This window comes from Entelurus aequoreus, linkage group LG22 (assembly GCF_033978785.1).
Source record: "Entelurus aequoreus isolate RoL-2023_Sb linkage group LG22, RoL_Eaeq_v1.1, whole genome shotgun sequence".
In the NCBI taxonomy this organism is placed as follows: Eukaryota; Metazoa; Chordata; class Actinopteri; order Syngnathiformes; family Syngnathidae; genus Entelurus; species Entelurus aequoreus.
Window position 1 is genome coordinate 17,675,924 of NC_084752.1, and position 21,413 is coordinate 17,697,336.

At 39.2% G+C, this 21,413-nt stretch overlaps 1 long non-coding RNA gene across 1 annotated transcript in view; it reads left to right on the forward strand.

Annotated features, from left to right (window-relative positions):
- Positions 1–4,233: 4,233 nt before the first annotated feature.
- LOC133639565 (uncharacterized) overlaps positions 4,234–21,413 on the forward strand; it is an 80,836-nt gene continuing 63,656 nt past the window's right edge. Inside the window, exon 1 of the long non-coding RNA XR_009823818.1 lies at positions 4,234–4,286. This is a non-coding gene — a long non-coding RNA (uncharacterized LOC133639565). The remainder of the gene's footprint in view (positions 4,287–21,413) is intronic.

The following is a 21,413-nucleotide window of genomic DNA, read 5'->3' on the forward strand; positions in this document are numbered from 1 at the left end:
TTTTGAGCCAAGGCACATTTGTTGCGTTGAAAAAATCCGGAGGCACACCACCAGCTGAAATCATTAAAAAACGAAACTCAGTTGACAGTAAAAAGTTATCGCAATTGTTGCATATGACTTTAAACAATAACCAACCATGCATCTTGTCTCAAAGTAGGTGTACTGTCACCACCTATCACATCACGCCGTGACTTATTTTGATTTTTTTGCTGTTTTCCTGTGTGTAGTGTTTTAGTTCTTGTCTTGCGCTCCTATGTTGGTGTCTTTTTCTCTTTTTTTGGTATTTTCCTGGAGCAGTTTCATGTCTTCCTTTAAGCGATATTTCCCGCATCTACTTTGTTTTAGCAATCAATAATATTTCAGTTGTTTTTTTCCTTCTTTGTGGGGACATTTTTGATTGTCATGTCATGTTCGGATGTACATTGTGGATGCCGTCTTTTCTCCACAGTAAGTCTTTGCTGTCGTCCAGCATTCTGTTTTTGTTTACTTTGTAGCCAGTTCAGTTTTAGTTTTGTTCTGAATAGCCTTCCCTTAGCTTCAATGGCTTTTCTTAGGGGCACTCACCTTTTGTTTATTATTTTTAAGCATTAGATACCTGTTGACCTGCACACTGCCTCCCGCTGTTCCGGACATCTGCAAAAGCAATTAGCTACCGGCTGCCACCTACTGATATGGAAAAGTATTACACGGTTACTCTGCTGAGCTCTAGACAGCTCTAGACAGCACCGACACTCAACAACAACACATAATTAGCAGACTATAATTAATGGTTTGCAAAAAATATTTTTAACCCAAATACGTGAAATTAAATAATCTCCCACGGCACACCAGACTGTATCTCACTGCACACTAGTGTGTGTGCCGTGTGTGCACACTGTGCTAGTGTTCACACTAGCACAGTTGTTGAAAAACACTGCCCTAGAGGGCCGCCCAAAAATTTCTGTTTCTCACCTGTGGTCCGTATGGGCCGCAGCCGTACTCAGTTGTAATTCACTTTTCCACCACTTGTGGCAGTAATGACATTTACAAACAAACAGAAGAAGTCTGGACCTAAAGTCATAGAGAATTTTCCTAAGTGCAAAAATTAGAACTAAAGTGGTGAAGCTGTATTTTCACTTCCACTTAAATTTTTTAATGACAGTTTTTTTTTTAAGAAACACCCCGAACGGGACAAGCGGTAGAAAATGGATGGATGGATGGATGTTATTAATATTAGTATTATTGATTTAGTTAGAATGTATTTATTCCAGCACTGCCTAATTTCATTTACATATATTTTCATCAGTTTTATGAATCCCTTCTTTTCCAGTATATTTGATTATTATTTATTTTTGTAATCAGCCTGACCTAAGCCTTGATAATAATCTTTGTGATTAAAACATGCTTTCATATCATTTGACAATGTTTATCCTGTTAAACTGTAAGAAGTTTATATATAATTAATAAATATTATACAAATAAAGAGTAGGATTACTGATTCAATGCTAATATTTAATTGGGCTCCGGGCCCCTAGTGGAAAAGTTAGGCCCCGATGTCAAGTAGTTATTAATATGGAAAGATATACTGTATTTTATCAAAAATGAATTCATTTAATTTTCAGAATAAAATCAACAACCTGCAGCCGCACTTTGGACACTGATGACTGAATTGAAATATTATGCTTGAAGTCCCTAAAAAAGATCTAACTGTGTCAGGAGCTGTCTCCAAAGGAATGACGACACAGTGGAAACCCGAGAAAAGAGGTATTAATAATTAATTCAGAAATTGTTTTTGTAAAAATAACCTTAGCTTAAAAAAAAAGGAAAAGTTTTCTGGTTGTCTGAGGTCTCTACGCTAAAAAAAGAAAACAAAAACAAGAACAGCAATGTCTTGTTGAGTTGGAGCGTGGCCAGGAAGTGAAAAAGCACTTTGCCTCATGCGGCAGCACAGAAACAAAATGCATCAAATATTAAAAAGGTAAACATTTAAACAAGCCGTAACTTTTCCTCCCCAGCTGGCTGACTGACAAGGTTGTTTGTACGGCTGTCATCCTTCACAGTCCGACTGATACCACAGCTGCACTTTGAGTTTCACTGTCAATTTACACTCATTAGTACACTCTCATACGGCATCTGACGAAATGCACAAAAAAATCAAATAAAATTGCAGCATTGATTCACACGAGTGTGGAAGGTAGAGGATGCGAAAACAGTTAGCCCTTGTTTGTTTTTAAAGTTAATTTAGATTATGTACACAAGTAATTTGCTGATTAATCGCGATTAATCAAAATGCAAAAGTGTGATTAAAGTAATTAAAAAACAATCATTTGACAGCACAAAATAGTATTATATAACATAAGATAAGATAAGATAAGATAAGATAACATAACATAACATAACATAACATAACATAGCATGACATAACATAACATAACATAACATAACATAACATAACATAACATAACATAACATAACATAACATAACATACAGTAACATAACATAGCATGACTTAACATAACATAACATAACATAACATAACATAACATAACATAACATAACATAACATAACATAACATAACATAACATAACATAACATAACATAGCATGACATAACACAACATAACATAACATAACATAACATAGCATGACATGACATGACATGACATGACATAACAACATAACATAACAACATAGCATAGAACAGTGGCGTGCAGTTACTAGAGGCAGGGGAGGCGGGGCCTCACCTGCCATCATGGAAAGAAAAAAAATTTAAAAAGAAAAAAAAATTAATTAAATTGTTATATGTATCCAGTGATTATACTAAAGTTATTTTCCATTTAACTTCACCAGTTTTAGATTATTTTTATTTTTATTTTCACATTTGCCGTTCAAATACTGAGAAGAGACGGTGCGGTGATCAGCAGCCAGTTAATGCACGTCACTGCGTTGTGCCTCAACATGGATTGTGCACAATGACTCGGCTAACTGCTGAGCTGCTGTGCAGTGAGACTGTATTGCTATATGAATTATATCAGCTAACTAAACTATGGCATAGTTTAGTTAGCTGAGGTATATAATGTAAAGTGTATTTTGTCAACAACTGTATGTGTGTAACGTATTTCTTGTGCTGAGCATTCATAAAACTGCTGCAAAAAACGTACTGTCTGAGGCTCGCAGTAATCCGGCCTCCTGGTGGTAGAGGGCGGTAGTGATCCCAGAGCTCATTCCTCGCCGCAGAAGAAAAAAAAAAAAAAAAAAAAAGTTTGCAAGTCAATTAGTGCAGCGATTGTTTATTTCCTCTCGCCTGGACTTTTATTAAAAACATAGAGGATTACATATGTAAAATAAAACAGTTTTCTAAACTGGACTTTCAATCGAAGCAGGAGGTAATAATTAAAGGTAGACCAACGCCGGAGCTAAAAGGTTTGCTTTTGACTTTGAGACAGAAGACCCGTTCTTTTCAAACGGCGTGGTACACACACAAAGGCTGGCTGTGTGGATGTCCAGCAAGAAAGGTAAGACCATAATAATGTTTTTTTTATTAAATGTGCTTTTTTGTGTGCTACAGTTTGTATGTGTAAAGAATGCTGGTATGAGCTTTTAAACATAACCCGTTAACTGGTGCCAATCACATGTTGAATAAGATACTATTTAGGGTTCATATGTTTGTAAATCTGACTGTGATGATGCAGTGCCTCACCAGACATTAACCTCACCGCACGCCACTGGCACAGAATGACATGACATGACATAACAACATAACATAACAACATAGCATAGAATGACATGACATGACATGACATGACATGACGTGACATTTTCTACCGCTTGTCCCTTTAGGGGTCGCGGGGGACATAACACAACATAACATAACATAACAACATAGTATAGCTTGACATGGCATACGATAGCATAGCATAGCTTAGCATAGCACGGCATGGCATGGCAATGCATGGCATAGCATGGCATCCATGCGTCCATCTATTTTCTACCGCTTATCCCTTTTGGGGTCGCGGGGACATAACGTAACGTAACGTAACGTAACATAACATAACATAACATAACATAACATAACATAACATAACATAACAACATAGTATAGCATGACATGACATACGATAGCATAGCATAGCATAGCTTAGCATAGCACGGCATAGCATTACATAGTGTGACAGGTAGAGGGTGCTAGAACGGGAGCCCTTTAGGACCCTGGGGAGGTTATAAATAAGAGAGGAAGCCCTGCGGCCTTCCCTTTGCCCCAAAGCCTGACTTTGAGTGTTTGGTGAGCAGACCTGCTAGCTACTGGGTAGGTGTTGATTTTGGTTTTATGACTTTAGTTAGATGTTTGCAACCACTACATTTTAATAATAACGCACATACCCATTTTATAGTGTGAACCAGAAGTGTGGAGTTTTGTGTACATACACTGCCTGCCTGATACTGTGGTAGGTGTAGCTTTTAGAATGATCTTTGTTGGGTTACTCCATTTTGATTGTACCATTTGACTAATATGTGTTTGAGTTTTAAAGCTCTGGTTGTAGCCCTCAAGTGCTCTGTGTGATTGGTGACCAGTAGTAGTGGCTTCAGGTATGGGGAACATGTCATTGGAATTGTATAAATGGTTGCTGCATTCAAGTCCATCTGGCTCATTCAAACTTTTACTACCCCTATGGCGGGGGTCGGCAACCAAAATGTTGAAAGAGCCATATTGGACCAAAAATACAAAAAAACAATCTGTAGCCGTAAAAAATGAAAAGCAGTATATAAGTCTTATAATGAAGGCAACATATGACATAAGTGTCTATATTAGCTATATTAGCCTACTATCAAAATTACTATGTGTCGCAGGCTGAAGCAAATCTTCGTTGACAGAAATGTTGAAATGTAATATCTATTCTACACATTTTTACAACATTAGAAACCATTAGTAAATCAGAGGCTACTCAGAAGGTGAGATAACTCCTGGAAATTACTGGTTTTTAATGGCCAAAGGACACGGCAGGCTGTCTTCTTTTAATAGATTTATTACAATCTTTGGCAAGCTAGGTAATGTTTGCTGTGGTCTGGAACAACATGGCACCCAAACAACTATCTGAAATGCAGCCAATATTACATACAGATAATGTGTCATGAGACATGGAAAACTAAATGATATATAGAGGATAAAAGTAAAGGACATTAAATGAGCTCAAATATACCTACAAATGAGGCATAATGATGCAATATGTACATACAGCTAGCCTAAATAGCATGTTAGCATTGATTAGCTTGCAGTCATGCACTGACCAAATATGCCTGATTAGCACTCCAACAAGTCAATAACATCAACAAAGTTCACCTTTGGGCATTCACGCACAGCATAAAATGTTTGGTGGACAAAATGAGACAAAGGAGTGGAAGATTTTACATTTAAACAAACTGTTGCGTCACAGTCCACACTATGGTGAGTTCAAGAACCGCCAAAATTAGGACAAAACAATGTTCACCAAATACTCTCATTAGTGAAGCATACACACAAACATATTAAACAGTGGGCTTTCTAACAATTGGGAAGGTTTGTGTCATGTTTGTCCTCAAACAAACAAAAAATACTAAAACAAATAATTTATTTTTCCCCCATCTTTTTCCATTTTCAATCCTTTTTTAAAAGTGCTCAAGGGAGCCACTAGGGCGGCACTAAAGAGCCGCATGCGGCTCGAGAGCCACGGGTTGCTGACCCCCGCCCTATAGCTTCAGTTACCCGGTCAGTCTCTCCAGTCTCCAGTATTAGCTGGCAGGCCTGGTTTTAAAATATATTGAACTTTATTTTGATCATGTGTATTTTCAGATGATGTTCTAGTCTATGGGCAGCACGGTGGAACAGGGGTTAGTGCATGTGATGCCTGAGTAGTCCTGAGTTCAATCCCGGGCTCGGGATCTTTCTGTGTGGAGTTTGCATGTTCTCCCGTGACTGCGTGGGTTCCCTCCGGGTACTCCGGCTTCCTCCCAGACATGCACCTGGGGATAGGTTGATTGGCAACACTAAATTGGCCCTAGTGTGTGAATGTTGTCTGTATATCTGTGTTGGCCCTGCGATGAGGTGGCGACTTGTCCAGGGTGTACTCCGCCTTCTGCCCGAATGCAACTGAGATAGGCTCCAGAGACCCCAAAAGGGACAAGCGGTAGAAAATGGATGGATGGATGGGGTTTAGTGTACATTATTGATGTATTTGTTGAATTGTATTGCTTTTTACCAATGTCATGATACCTGCCCACAGGGAGGAGTGCAAGATATAGCGCACTATTTATCACTGTTTTTCCCACTGTAAACTTGTGCCAATGTAAAGATATGTTTTATTTATTTATTCGGGCTTAGCCTAAGTCAGATCAGATTGATTGCATATTAGATTTATGGTTTGTTTTATTTGAATTCATTATACCCTTACCTATCGTTTGATTATTTGGTTTTACACTAATACTTTGTGTGCTGTGGACTTGCAGTGGATTGCATGCCCCCTATTGGCCTTAAAGTTAAAAGTTAAAGTACCACTGATAGTCACACACACACTAGGTGTGGTGAAAATACCCTCTGCATTTGACCCATCCCCATGATCACCCCCTGAGAGGTGAGGGGAGCAGTGAGCAGCAGTGGTGGTCGCACCTGGAAACGTTTGGTGATTTAACCCCCAATTCCAACCCTTAATGCTGAGTGCCAAGCAGGGAGGTAATGGGTCCCATTTTATAGTCTTTGGTATGACTCGACCAGGGTTTGAACTCTAACCACAAGGCCACTGAGCAGGTCTGACTAAGCCTTCTGACTAGGTCCTACCATCAGTAACCCTTTCCAGCCTAGCCCCCTGGGTAGCCCTATCCCTACTAGCCATTGCCCATTGTCCGACACTGCTGCCCATCAAACTTTATGTGGAAAATCCTCTACACCAGACTCCTCCTGTGGTAACGTTTACTACTGTATTGAATTAATACAATTGTTCCTTAGATTTGTACATCAGCCTCTGTCATCCTGGTCATTCTGGACAGCTTACGTGGGGATATTGCCCTGGCCTAGATATTAGTAATTTGCTATAGTATTTCCTCATCCTTTCAATTGAGGGTGGCGTTGTCTTCTAGGACAGTGTACTTTGTTTAGGCTACATGAGCATGCAAAATAATTTCAAAATTACTTGTTTTTTGTTTTACTTAGTAAATTTCTTTCAACCTTTGTGTGGGTGCTTAGAGTGTGTTAACTTTCTAAAGTGTACGCATTATATCACGCCCTTAGCATATTTACTAGGCCCATGCATTAAGATTGTGTGTTTGTCAGCTGATGATAGCGATTTGGCAAAGAATAGCTACTAACCTTAGCTATCATTGAATGTACATTCTCTGGCACTGCTTTTGTGTATACTGTATACAGCCATGTACGCCAGACCAGTGGCGTGCCGTCACTAGAGGCAGGGGAGGCGGGGCCTCACCTGCCATCATGGAAAGAAAAGAAAAAGAAAAAGGAAAAAAAAAAAATTAAATTGTTATATGTATCCAGTGATTATACTAAAGTTATTTTCCATTTAACTTCACCAGTTTTGGATTATTTTTATTTTTATTTTCACATTTGCCGTTCAAATACTGAGAAGAGACGGTGCGGTGATCAGCAGCCAGTTGAGGCACTTGTGCCTCACCATGGATTGCGACTCGGCTAACTGCTGAGCTGCTGTGCAGTGAGACCGTATTGCTATATGAATTATATTATACATTTCCATAGTTTAGTTAGCTGAGGTATATAATGTACAGTGTATTTTGTCAACAACTGTATGTGTGTAACGTATTTTTAGTGCTGAGCGATCATAAATCTGCTGCGGAGACACACTGTGTGAGGCTCGTATCATAACCCCGCCTCCTGGTGCCAAGCACCTCCGCCGCAGAATGCACCCCCGACGGGAGCGCCGCGGCCACACCAAACAAAGCCCACACCCAAACCCTCCACGTGCAAGACCGAATCCACCCAAAAAAAGTCACTTAACAAGAAGCCAAAAAGTGCAAAAACAACAATGCTCGCGCTGCAGGAGCCGCGAACGACCGCAGGGACACAACATTAGGTACACCTGCACTGCAGGTTCATATGTTTGTAAATTTGACTGTGACGATGCAGTCATGCCTCACCAGACATTAACCTCACCGCACGCCACTGCGCCAGAGTAATATTCAGGTCGACGAACAATTGTTATTCACCATAACTGTAAAAATGTTTTTTTAAGGGGTCGTATTCTGCAAAATCAACTTTTCCTACCTGTTGGTACTTATTGTTGTGTATTTTTGATCCCCGTAAGTCCCAAAGAATTCAAATCAAACCATGGAGGCATGGCGGAGACATTTATAAAACAATCTTGCCTTCTTTCAAACTTGCTACAAACAATCCGTTTGGAATTGGAGACTTTAGTGACGTATTTTGCATACAGTAGTTACGTCAGCAATATCTCTATTTGTGGTAAAGGTTTACCCGAAGAGCTTTGTGCGACTCTGCCTTAGGGTTGTCCCGATACCAATATTTTGGTACCGGTACTAAAATGTATTTCGATACTTTCCGATACTTTTCAAAATAAAGGGGACCACAAAACATTGCATTATTGGCTTTATTTTAACAAACAAATCTTACAGTACATTAAACATATGTTTCTTATTGTAATGCTTTAAAACATTCAGCCAAGCTTTTGACACTATCCTTTCTACCCTTAATGTCGCTATGATAACTGCACATTATGAGTTAATTTGTCATTTAAAGCCATTTTAGATGAACCAATGAATATTAAAATATCTGCTTGAAGAAAGGGTGTTATTTCATCACACTAAAACACATTGCATTTATAGTCCACTGCAGATATTGTTGCATATTTATTGTATCCTACTCGAGGGAAACACAGGATTATGTTTCACAATCCTGTGACATTTAACCGGCTGACTGGGGGGAATTTTTTGAGGCTGAAAACAAATGTTCCCTATAAACTGCGCCTGTATGCACTGCTTCCGTGTTGTCTGCCTACAACCAATCATGAAAGGAGTCATATTATGATTTTTATTCTACATTTAAAACACTTATTTGTTGTCTACATAATATGTAATGGTGGTTCTTTGGTCAAAATTTTGCATAGGCTATCTTTTACAAACCATTTTGTAAACCACATTGTACAAACCCCGTTTCCATGTGAGTTGGGAAATTGTGTTGGATGTAAGTGTGAACGGAGTACAATGATTTGCAGATAATTTTCAACCCATATTCAGTTGAATACGCTACAAGGACAACATATTTGATGTTCAAACTGATAAACATTTTTTTTTTGCAAATAATAATTAACTTTGGAGTTTGATGCCAGCAACACCTGACAAAGAAGTTGGGAAATGTGGCATTAAATACTGATAAAGTTGAGGAATGCTCATCAAACACTTATTTGGAACATCCCACAGGTGAACAGGCAAATTGGGAACAGGTGGGTGCTATGATTGGGTATAAAAGTAGATTCCATGAAATGCTCAGTCATTCACAAACAAGGATGGGGCGAGGGTCACAATTTTGTCAACAAATGCGCGAGCAAATTGTTGAACAGTTTAAGAAAAACCTTTCTCAACCAGCTATTGCAAGGAATTTAGGGATTTCACCATCTACGGTCCGTAATATCATCAAAGGGTTCAGAGAATCTGGAGAAATTACTGCACGTAAGCAGCTAAGCCCGTGACCTTCGATCCCTCAGGCTGTACTGCATCAACAAGTGACATCAGTGTGTAAAAGATATCACCACATGGGCTCAGGAACACTTAAAAAACCCACTGTCAGTAACTACAGTTGGTCGCTACATCTGTAAGTGCAAGTTAAAACTCTCCTATGCAAGGCGAAAACCGTTTATCAACAACACCCAGAAACGCCGTCGGCTTCGCTGGGCCTGAGCTCATCTAAGATGGACTGATACAAAGTGGAAAAGTGTTCTGTGGTCTGACGAGTCCACATTTCAAATTGTTTTTGGAAACTGTGGACGTCGTGTCCTCCGGACCAAAGAGGAAAAGAACCATCCGGATTGTTATAGGCGCAATGTTGAAAAGCCAGCATCTGTGATGGTATGGGGGTGTATTAGTGCCCAAGACATGGGTAACTTACACATCTGTGAAGGCGCCATTAATGCTGAAAGGTACATACAGGTTTTGGAGCAACATATGTTGCCATCCAAGCAACGTTACCATGGACGCCCCTGCTTATTTCAGCAAGACAATGCCAAGCCACGTGTTACATCAACGTGGCTTCATAGTAAAAGAGTGCGGGTACTAGACTGGCCTGCCTGTAGTCCAGACCTGTCTCCCATTGAAAATGTGTGGCGCATTATGAAGCCTAAAATACCACAACGGAGACCCCCGGACTGTTGAACAACTTAAGCTGTACATCAAGCAAGAATGGGAAAGAATTCCACCTGAGAAGCTTAAAAAATGTGTCTCCTCAGTCCCCAAACGTTTACTGAGTGTTGTTAAAAGGAAAGGCCATGTAACACAGTGGTGAACACGCCCTTTCCCAACTACTTTGGCACGTGTTGCAGCCATGAAATTCTAGGTTGATTGTTATTTGCAAAAAAAAAATAAAGTTTATGAGTTTGAACATCAAATATCTTGTATTTGTAGATGGCGTGGCGAAGTTGGTAGAGTGGCCGTGCCAGCAATTGGAGGGTTGCTGGTTACTGGGGTTCAATCCCCACCTTCTACCATCCTAGTCACGTCCGTCCGTTGTGTCCTTGGGCAAGACACTTCACCCTTGCTCCTGATGGGTGCTGGTTAGCGCCTTGCATGGCAGCTCCCGCCATCAGTGTGTGAATGGGTGAATGTGGAAATACTGTCAAAGCGCTTTGAGTACCTTGAAGGTAGAAAAGCGCTATACAAGTATAACCCATTTATCATTTATTTATTTAATTGAAGAACAATTTTGGCCTTAAATAAAATAGTGAACATACTAGACAACTTTTTTAGTAGTAAGCAAGCAAACAAAGGCTCCTAATTAGTCTGCTGACGTATGCAGTAACATATGGTGTCATTTATCATTCTAATATTTAGTCAAAATTATTAAGGACAAGCTGTAAAAATGGATTATTAATCCTTTTGTTCATTTACTGTTTCCGTTTCAACATGTCCTATCTACACTTCTATTAAAATGTAATAAACACTTATTCTTCAGTTGTTTGGATATTTAACATTAGTTTTGTATGATACCACAAATTTAGGTATCGATGCAATACCAATTAGTTACAGGATCATACACTGGTCATATTCAAAGTCCTCATGTGTCCAGGGACATATTTCCTAAGTTTATAAACATAATATACATTTAAAAAAAAGAAAAAAACATTTAGTGACGCTAAAAAATATCGCTGTAATCATAGTAGCATCAACTAGATACGCCATTGTACTTGGTATCATTACAGTGGATGTCAGGTGTAGATCCACCCATGGCATTTGTTTACATTCAGGCGCGCTAGATTTTGTTAGCAGTGTGTGTAATGAAGCATGTTTAGCTATTCCTCATCCTGCAGAGATGATACTTGTAAAAAATGTACTTTATTCGTCGCCATGGAGGTGAGGATTAGTGATTTGAAGTAGCTAAAACACTGCCGACTCCGGATGGATGTTAGCTGCTAGCCATGTCTTAAAGCTCCACTTCCTGAGGGCGTTTCAGTGTAATAGTTTTGCCTTTATCGTTAGTTTTTAGACCAAAATGCGTCCATTCTCCCTTTTCTGTCTACGCACCGTGCCTGCTTGTAAGTACTCTGTGATTGTGCGCTGCCGAACACGCTCCTCTGCTTGTAAAACCAGCAATGTCATGACATGAAGGCGCGCCGTCATGCCAGTTACAAAAAAAAAAAAATTAAATTGGTAACCGGTACTTTTCAGAGCATAGTACCGTTTTTGATTCATTAGTACCGTGATACTATACTAGTGCCGCTATACCATACAACCGAAGTTGTAGTCAATAAGTTCCTTATTTTTCTCTACCCACTTGTTGTGGGACATGCATGTACCATGGTTGTTGCCATTTCTAATAAACAGTAGCGTGTAGTTCTAACTTCGAGTTACAGACTTTGGCACGTAAATAAGACGGCGCACAAAACGATGCATTTTAAAGAGAAGGTCAGAAACCAGCTTGAAGATGGCCTTTAAAACTAAATCTATGCAACATTTCTCTCTGGATGCCTTCCCTTCCCTCACCCTTATCTCTCCTGCTTGCTTCTTTGTTTTGCTGTGTCTTAACTTATGTATATGTGCTTTGCTTTAGTTTTTTCCTGGGCTCAAACTAATCCCGCCTCTAAGGTATTCAGTTTGGGACTTGCTTTTTTTCTCCTCTTTCCTCCACGTTTACCTTTTTTTCCTACCTTTTTTACGGGTCACTGCTCATGCAGCGACCCGATCAGTGTTCCCATTCTGTCCACCCTGTGACTCTGTCTGATCTTGGATGGGTCTGCACTGAAAATATACATTTGTTGTACTTTTTAAGTGCAATGACAAATAAGTACCATCCATTCCATCCATCCATCCAAAATCTATGCAACATTTTGACCCCAAGCACCGCTATTACATGTTATGTATACCCCAAGGAAGTATTTTGAATGTAGAAACAAAATCATAATATGTCCCCCTTTAAGATGTGTTCACTTAAAGGCCTACTGAAACCCACTACTACCGACCACGCAGTCTGATAGTTTATATATCAATGATGAAATCTTAACATTGCAACACATGCCAATACGGCCGGGTTAACTTATAAAGTGCAATTTAAAATTTCCCGCAAAACTTCCAGTTGAAAACGTCTATGTATGATGACGTTTGCGCATGACGTCGATGTTTGAAACGGAAGTATTCGGACACATTGTATCCCAATACAAACAGCTCTGTTTTCATCGCAAAATTCCACAGTATTCTGGACATCTGTGTTGGTGAATCTTTTGCAATTTGTTTAATGAACAATGGAGACAGCAAAGAAGAAAGCTGTAGCTGGGATCGGTGTATTAGCGGCTGGCTGCAGCAACACAACCAGAAGGACTTTGACTTGGATAGCAGACGCGCTATCCGACGCTAGCCGCCGACCGCATCGATGATCGGGTGAAGTGCTTCGTCGCCCTGTCGATCGCTGGAACGCAGGTGAGCACGGGTGTTGATGAGCAGATGAGGGCTGGCGTAGGTGGAGCGCTAATGTTTTTATCATAGCTCTGACGAGGTCCCGTAGCTAAGTTAGCTTCAATGGCGTCGTTAGCAACAGCATTGCTAGGCTTCGACAGGCGGCACAGCATTAACCGTGTAGTTACAGGTCCAGTGTTTGGTTCGGTGTCTCCTGAGAGTAGTATTGTTGATCTTCTGTCTATCCTTCCAGTCAGGGGCTTATTTCTTTTGTTTCTATCTGCATTTAAGCACGATGCTATCACGTTAGCTCCGTAGCTAAAGTGCTTCACCGATGTATTGTGGAGATAAAAGTCAGTGTGAATGTCCATTTCGCGTTCTCGACTCTCATTTTCAAGAGGATATAGTATCCGAGGTGGTTTAAAATACAAATCCGTGATCCACAATAGAAAAAGGAGAAAGTGTGGAATCCAATGAGCCCTTTTACCTAAGTTACGGTCAGAGCGAAAAAAGATACGTCCTGCACTGCACTCTAGTCCTTCACTCTCACAATCCTCATCCACGATTCTTTCATCCTCGCTCAAATTAATGGGGTAATCGTCGCTTTTTCGGTCCGAATCGCTCTCGCTGCTGGTGTAAACAATGGGGAAATGTAAATTTAAAATGTTCAAAAATTAAATTAAAAATCCACCTCATAACACTGGACAGTCCACATTACATCTCAATTGCAGATAAATAATTGCACAATTTCTTGTATTTATTAATATTGTATGCTGTTTTTATGAATTTTTTATTAGTTGTTCTTCTACCATTTGTTCTATTTTTAATGATGTTCGTTTTTTTCTTCTGTGCAGTGATAATAAACTTTGAATTGAATTGAATCAAATTAATTGAGGAGCGAGCACAAGACTTAAGAGACTTTTCTTTTGACTTGTTCACATTTCGTGCATATATGTACTGGCGAATAAGCGTGTGTGCCATGTTTGTAATTTAATGGATTATTATTTTCATTCTATTCATATCCTATTTATTTCTATCAACTAAGTCCGCCATGTATCGGGACCTGTGTCCGAGCTTGCTCTACTGTAGGGTTGTACGGTATACCGGTATTAATAAAGTACCGCGGTACTATATGGGTTTTGAAAAATACCGTTACCGTTTTTTTCAGCGACATGTTGCTGCGTGGCGGTGACTACAGAGCCGAGGCGCGTGATAAGTGTCAAAACGCACACACAAAGCGAATTCAAGCAATAACATCGTGGAGAGGAATAATGGCAAAAAAACGGCAATTCTACTGGTTAATAAAGAGGGTGCGTGAAGCGCAATATGGAGGTATTTGGGCTTCAAAACTAACGTAAAAAGGTGAAGCTTTAAACAGAGAGGCTTTAAAACACACCTCGCCAAAAGTGGCAATTAGTATTACTACCTTTTCTTCAAACTTAGGAAAACGTTCAAATAATTATCATTGAGATCTGCATAAGGAGTTATAAAGAGTGACAGGTAGTAATGTAGTTGTTACACCTTTCCAGCTGTTCGGCTCCCATGCAGACCGTAGTCGAGGAGCCCAGGGCAGACGTTCCCTCCAGGGACGATGTGTAACACCCTTCACTTTACCCGGCAATGGATCTGCTAAGCTCCGCTTACGAGTCACAATGATGAGGCTGCCGATTTGTGACCATCTGGTTGCTTTATTATTAATTTTGCAGGACACAACCGGACTCGTTTATCCTTCTACTGCGCAGTGCACGTTGCACATTCTACCTCTCTCTCTCTGTACTCGCCCACTCACTCACTGATGTCACTTAGCCAACACGTTGTCATTCTTGCAAACACACACACACACGCTACTCTCATAAATTAACCAGCTCCTCTGTTGTGCAGATGTAGTTACGTAGACGCGCACACAGCTGCTTGGCTTAATGACAACCATTAGCTGAATTAAAACTGCCCAATTAGCGTCAACTAATGCAAGTGAAATGATTGAATTTTGGAACAAATTCCTAAAATTTGTGTTTTATATTTAACAATGTTTTTTACCTTGTACATGGCTTATCTGTGTACTTTTATCCATAGTTTAGTTTTTGTGTATTTACTAATAATTGTATTTTTCTTCAAGCACAGACCAGGAGAGGCGCCCATAAATCATGAAGTATTTAATATAATGTCAATAAAGCTTTTTATTCTATTTTAACCTTATCCTTGATTATGGCAGACTATATGTAATATGAAAATTTGTAAATTGTTCTTTGAGTGCAACAAGAAAAGCCCAGTGTGTTTAATGCCTTTTAATTGTTGTAATTGTTTTTTGAGATCAATAGGAAACATATGTTTAATGTATTGTGAGATTTTCTGGTGAAATAAAGCCAATATTGAAATTTTTTATAGTTCCCTTTATTTTGAAAAGTATCGAAACGTATCGAAAAGTATCAATATACATTTTGGTACCGGTACTGGTAGTGAAGTGAATTATATTTATATAGCGCTTTTCTCTAGTGACTCAAAGCGCTTTACATTGTGAAACCCAATATCTAAATTACATTTTTAAACCAGTGTGGGTGGCACTGGGGGCAGGTGGGTAAAGTGTCTTGCCCAAGGACACAACAGCAGTGACTAGGATGGCAGAAGCGGGGATCGAACCTGGAACCCTCAAGTTGCTGGCAGGGCCACTCTACCAACTGAGCTATACCACCCGGTACCAAATCATTGGTTTCGAGACAACCATACTAAAAACACACAACTTTTCCACTGAACTATGTGGACATTATAAAAAAGAATGTCTAGTAGTACCATACACATTTCATAAATATACTAGGGATGTCCGATAATGGCTTTTTTGCCAATATCCGATATTCCGATATTGTCCAACTCTTAATTACCGATACCGATATCAACCGATACCGATATTTACAGTCGTGGAATTAACACATTATTATGCCTGAAGATAAGGTCCTATTTTTTTTTAAATTATAAAATAAGATAAATAAATTAAAAACATTTTCTTAAATAAAAAAAGAAACTAAAACAGTTACATAGAAACTAGTAATTAATGAAAATGAGTAAAATTAACTGTTAAAGGTTAGTACTATTAGTGGACCAGCAGCACGCACAATCATGTGTGCTTACGGACTGTATCCCTTGCAGACTGTATTGATATATATTGATATATAATGTAGGAACCAGAATATTAATAACAGAAAGAAACAACCATTTTGTGTGAATGAGTGTAAATGGGGAAGGGAGGTGTTTTGGGTTGGTGCACTAATTGTAAGTGTATCTTGTGTTTTTTATGTTGATTTAATTTTTAAAAAAAATAAATAAACGATACCGATAATAAAAAAAAAACGATACTGATAATTTCCGATATTACATTTTAAAGCATTTATCGGCCGATAATATCGGCAGGTCGATATTATCGGACATCTCTAAAATATACCCATTTAAGCCATTTACTAGGCCTGATGGGTAATATGCAAAACACTCTCCACACCTGGACATGTTTGGCACATTTAAGTTAATTGAGGGGACATCTACAGAAATGTATGGATGGCTAGATATTTCTGATGGATTACAAGACTTTAAGGAGGTCGTCAGGGAAGTAAACAAGTTAGGAATGGTTCACATACTCTTAATATTCAATGTTTTATCGTTTATACTTCATATTGTAGTGGCGGGCAATCTTACCTGGCGCACACATATTGGCAGGCAATGTTAATCATTAATTAGAATGACTGTTTTATGGGTGCCACCCCTGGACACGCCACTGGTACTTGGGTGGCCTCATCAGCTCCATTGGAAACTGCAGCTAGGGTGTACCTAATGAAGTGTCCAGTGAATGTATTTCCAAGCAGACGTACGAAAGACGGCACACTCTTGTGAGCCTGGGTGGCTGCTAAATATTAAAATAACATACAGCGAGGAAGAGCAATGGAGGGAAAGACACTGTGGGAGCTGCAGAGGGAGGTGACAGGTTGGTGTTACACAAGGAAACGTCCGGAAACATCAGCAATCGCACGGATAACAGAAGCAGGAACGTTAGGAGCGATAAGCGTGCCATTTATCAGAGAGGCCCTACTGTTGAGTGTCCACTTAGACACCTGCTAGCGAAGTGTGTGAGAGCGGCAGAGAGGCAGGAGGACATGAGCAGAGGTGAGGACACATGAGAGGAAAGTGAGTTCATATGCAGGATTCATAAATGTATGCATGTGGAAGAAGAATGAAAAGTGCCCACTGAGATCCGCTGGGCACCAAGCAGATATGAGTTCTGAGGGAAAATATTTTCGAAGGCCTTCTTTGAAGTAATGCAAGCCAGTGATGCTTATTATCATGCTGCTTTTGTTTTTGCTGTATTTCCAAAACAAACCACAGGGAAACACAATATGGTTTCATGTCTGCAATTTTCACTTTCTTTTTTTACATTTCTCAACTCGCAGCACATCTTGGAATAATGGCCTTTAGTTTATTTACCGTATTTTCCGGACTATAAGGCACACTTAAAATTGTTCTCAAAACTCGACAGTGTGCCTTATAACCCGGTGCGCCTAATGCAGGGGTGTCCAAACTTTTTCCACCGAGGGCCACACACGGAAAAATTTAAGCATGCGGGGGCCATTTTGATATTTTTCATTTTCAAACCATAACAAAATATATGGATTTTTTTTTTTTAACCTTTAGGGCTCCTGGGGACCATTAAGGGTCTCAGTCATTAAAACGTTAAAAATATGTCAAATTATTATTATTATATTTTATTTAACGCTTACAGTAAATCTCTATATCAACTTCAGGTTGATAAAAAGTTTAAAAAAAAAAAAAAATGTTTTATGCCTTTTCTGTCAAAGACATCGTTGTTTTTTATAGCAAAACTGGAAATATGCAGTAATTAGTAATTAGAGCTTTAAAAGATCAATAATGCAGGACACCATTGATTTGAATTATTTAATATTTTTGAGAAATCAGTGAAAATATTAATAAAATCCCACTAAATATGTTTGGGATCCAAAAGGTCCCCCACTCAGTGATAAATCTTTATTAGTTTTTTTTTAACTTTCAACACTTAATTTACGAGATCAACTTCAGATATATCTGTCGATTTTACGTATGAACTATTATTTTGTTTGTTTTTTTGCTCTTTTGTCAAAAAAAACTTTGATGTTTTTATATGGCAACCACACAATATATGCAATATTTTTTCCACATAAAACATTTTAAAGTGACATTTTTGAAGTAATTGGAGCCTTGAATAGGTCAATAATTCATTATAACATAGATTTTTTGTCTTTTTTTTTGAGCAATGGCAAAAAAAGAAAAAGAAAGAAAGACAAAAGAAAAAAAACAGCCTGCATGGCAGCTTTGTGTCAACATTGCAACTTTTTCTCGTTAGATTTCACCTCATTCCACTTGTTTAAATGTTTTTTTTAATTATTGCAATACTATCAATTTTGCAATTTTTGCAGAATGTGTGGCGGGCCGCTAAACAATTAGCTGCGGGCCGCAAATGGCCCCCGGGCCGCACTTTGGACATCCCTGGCCTAATGTAAGGAATCAGTTTAGTTGTAATGTAAGGAATCAGTTTAGTTGAGCTTACCCACCTCGAAGCTATTTTATTTGGTACATGATAAGTAATGATAAGTGTGACCAGTAGATGGCAGTCAAACACAAGAGATAAGTGTAGGCTAGCTGCAGCCACAACAAGCAGAGAATGCTACGCTGGCAAAGTTTACTGATTCAATGTTATCAAGAAAAGTAGCACAGATAAGTTACACATACGCCTTTGCTAAACGGACAACCACCGCATGCAGGACATCCAACATCTGCAAAGACCAAGTCCTGCAAGAAGATGTCATTCTTATCCCCAACACTGATATGTTGTACAATACCTTGGAGAAGCACAATTACATCAAGGATAAACCAACTGTATTACAAAAGCAAAGAGCATCAACTTGCAACTACAGACTAAATGTGAATTTATTTTGCTTCCTGGAGAACGTTGGACGTCTGTAAATAATCACAACAAGCTGGGGTCGCATCGTACCGAAAGAGATCAGCATTGTCATCTGAAAAAATGTAAACAAGCTTGTTTGTTTAACAACTGTTTAAAGAAGAGTAAATGGTGCACTGTTAAGTTGTTTATGAGTGTATTTACTACATTATTAATTAGTTAACTATACCTTGTTTGCAGTGGCGGGCTGTGCGTTTCCCACCTAGGCCTTCAGTGATGTCCGACTTCAATGATTACCTCGCAAAATACCATAATTGATGTCACCACATGAACATTGCTGGAGAAATACTATACAGGAACACATTTACACACTGCTGGGCATTGAATCACCACCAACAGTGTACATAACGGATTATTTTATGGCACATTTAAAAATCAATAAACACCCATCAGCAATTAAAACATATCTTATGTGGTACTGTCAAAATTAAAATTGCAAAAAAACTATTAAAAGTGAAAAAATAAAGAAATAACATATGTGAACTCACAATCTGTAGAACCCATTCAAGCTTCCGGGGTTGGCTGACGTTGTCTCACAAGATGTAGTTTCTCTTTAAATATCATTCTTGAAAATGGCCTTGCAAATATATGTGTTGTCTTGTCTAATCATAAAAGATGCAGACGAGGCGTGTTGGCTGAGTTCTTAAAGTTTACTCCACAAGGTGCTCATCACAAACATCCCGCTGCTGGCTAAACGTGGCTACTGCGCATGCTCTGCACTACTGTGGCATGCTGGGTAATGGACTTCTTCTTTTACCTAGCTCATAACATCTCCATGTATATCTGCCTTAGGCCATCTAGAAGGCCTTACTGACAACAACTTGTGATCTGATTGGCTATCGCAACTGTCTATCAACTGTATGTCCCCGTTCACTTACAGTGCACAGACGCATTGTTGATTCTGAAGGCTTTAAGCAGATTTGGTACATCATGGCAACATAAGCTAGCTGAATTCTGATTGGATAAAAATTCTATAAACTAAAAACAACAGTGCTGGAAGAAACATAATATGACATGAAGACATTATGAATACTTTTAGATATTTAGGGAAAGTAAATAAAACATTACTTTTATCTTTAATTATGATCATGATTTCTGGTTATGTCAGGCCAGCAGAGAAGGCCTTGCTGGCCCTGATGGCACACCACTGTTTGTTTGCAAGATTATTGCAAACTGCGAAGACTTTCAAAATGTGCACTTAAAGGCCTACTGAAATGAATTTTTTTTATTTAAACGGGAATAGCAGATCCATTATATGTATCATACTTGATCATTTCGCGATATTGCCATATTTTTGCTGAAAGGATTTAGTAGAGAAAATCGACGATAAAGTTCGCAACTTTTGCTCGTTGATAAAAAAATCTTTGCCTGTACCGGAAGTAGCGTGACGTCACAGGAGCTAGTATTCCTCACAATTCCCCGTTGTTTACAATGGAGCGAGACAGATTTGGAGCGACAAAGCGACAATTACCCCATTAATTTGAGCGAGGATGAAAGATTCGTAGATGAGGAACGTTACAGTGAAGGACTAGAGAGGCAGTGATGGACGTATCTTTTTTCGCTCTGACCGTAACTTAGGTACAAGCTGGCTCATTGGATTCCACACTCTCCTTTTTCTATTGTGGATCACGGATTTGTATTTTAAACCACCTCGAATACTATATCCTCTTGAAAATGAGAGTCGAGCACGCGAAATGGACATTTAAAGTGACTTTTATCTCCACGACAATACATCGGTGACACACTTAGCTACTGAGCTAACGTGATAGCATCGTTCTCAAATGAAGATAGAAACAAAAGAAATAAACCCCTGACTGGAAGGATAGACAGAAGATCAACAATACTATTAAACCATGTACATGTAACTACACGGTTAAAAATTCTCAGCATGGTAAGGCTTAACAATGCTGTTGCTAACGACGCTAAGGCTAATTTAGCAACTTAGCAACCGGACCTCACAGAACTATGATAAAAACATTAGCGCTCCACCTACGCCAGCCAGCCCTCATCTTCGCATCAACAGCCGTGCTCACCTGCGTTCCAGCGATCGACGGCGCGACGAAGGACTTCATCCGTGGGTTTGGCGGCAAGCATCGGCTAGGCGTCTGCTAAGTAAGTAGTCCTTGTTGTGTTGCTGTAAGTATTGTACTTAGCCGCCAATACACTGATCGATCCCACATACAACGTTCTTCTTTGCAGCCTCCATTGTTCATTAAACAAATTGCAAAAGATTCACCAACACAGATGTCCAGAGTACTGTGGAATTTTATCGAAGAAAACAAGAGGTTTTTGTATCGGGTCCGATGGGGTCCAACCATTTCCGTG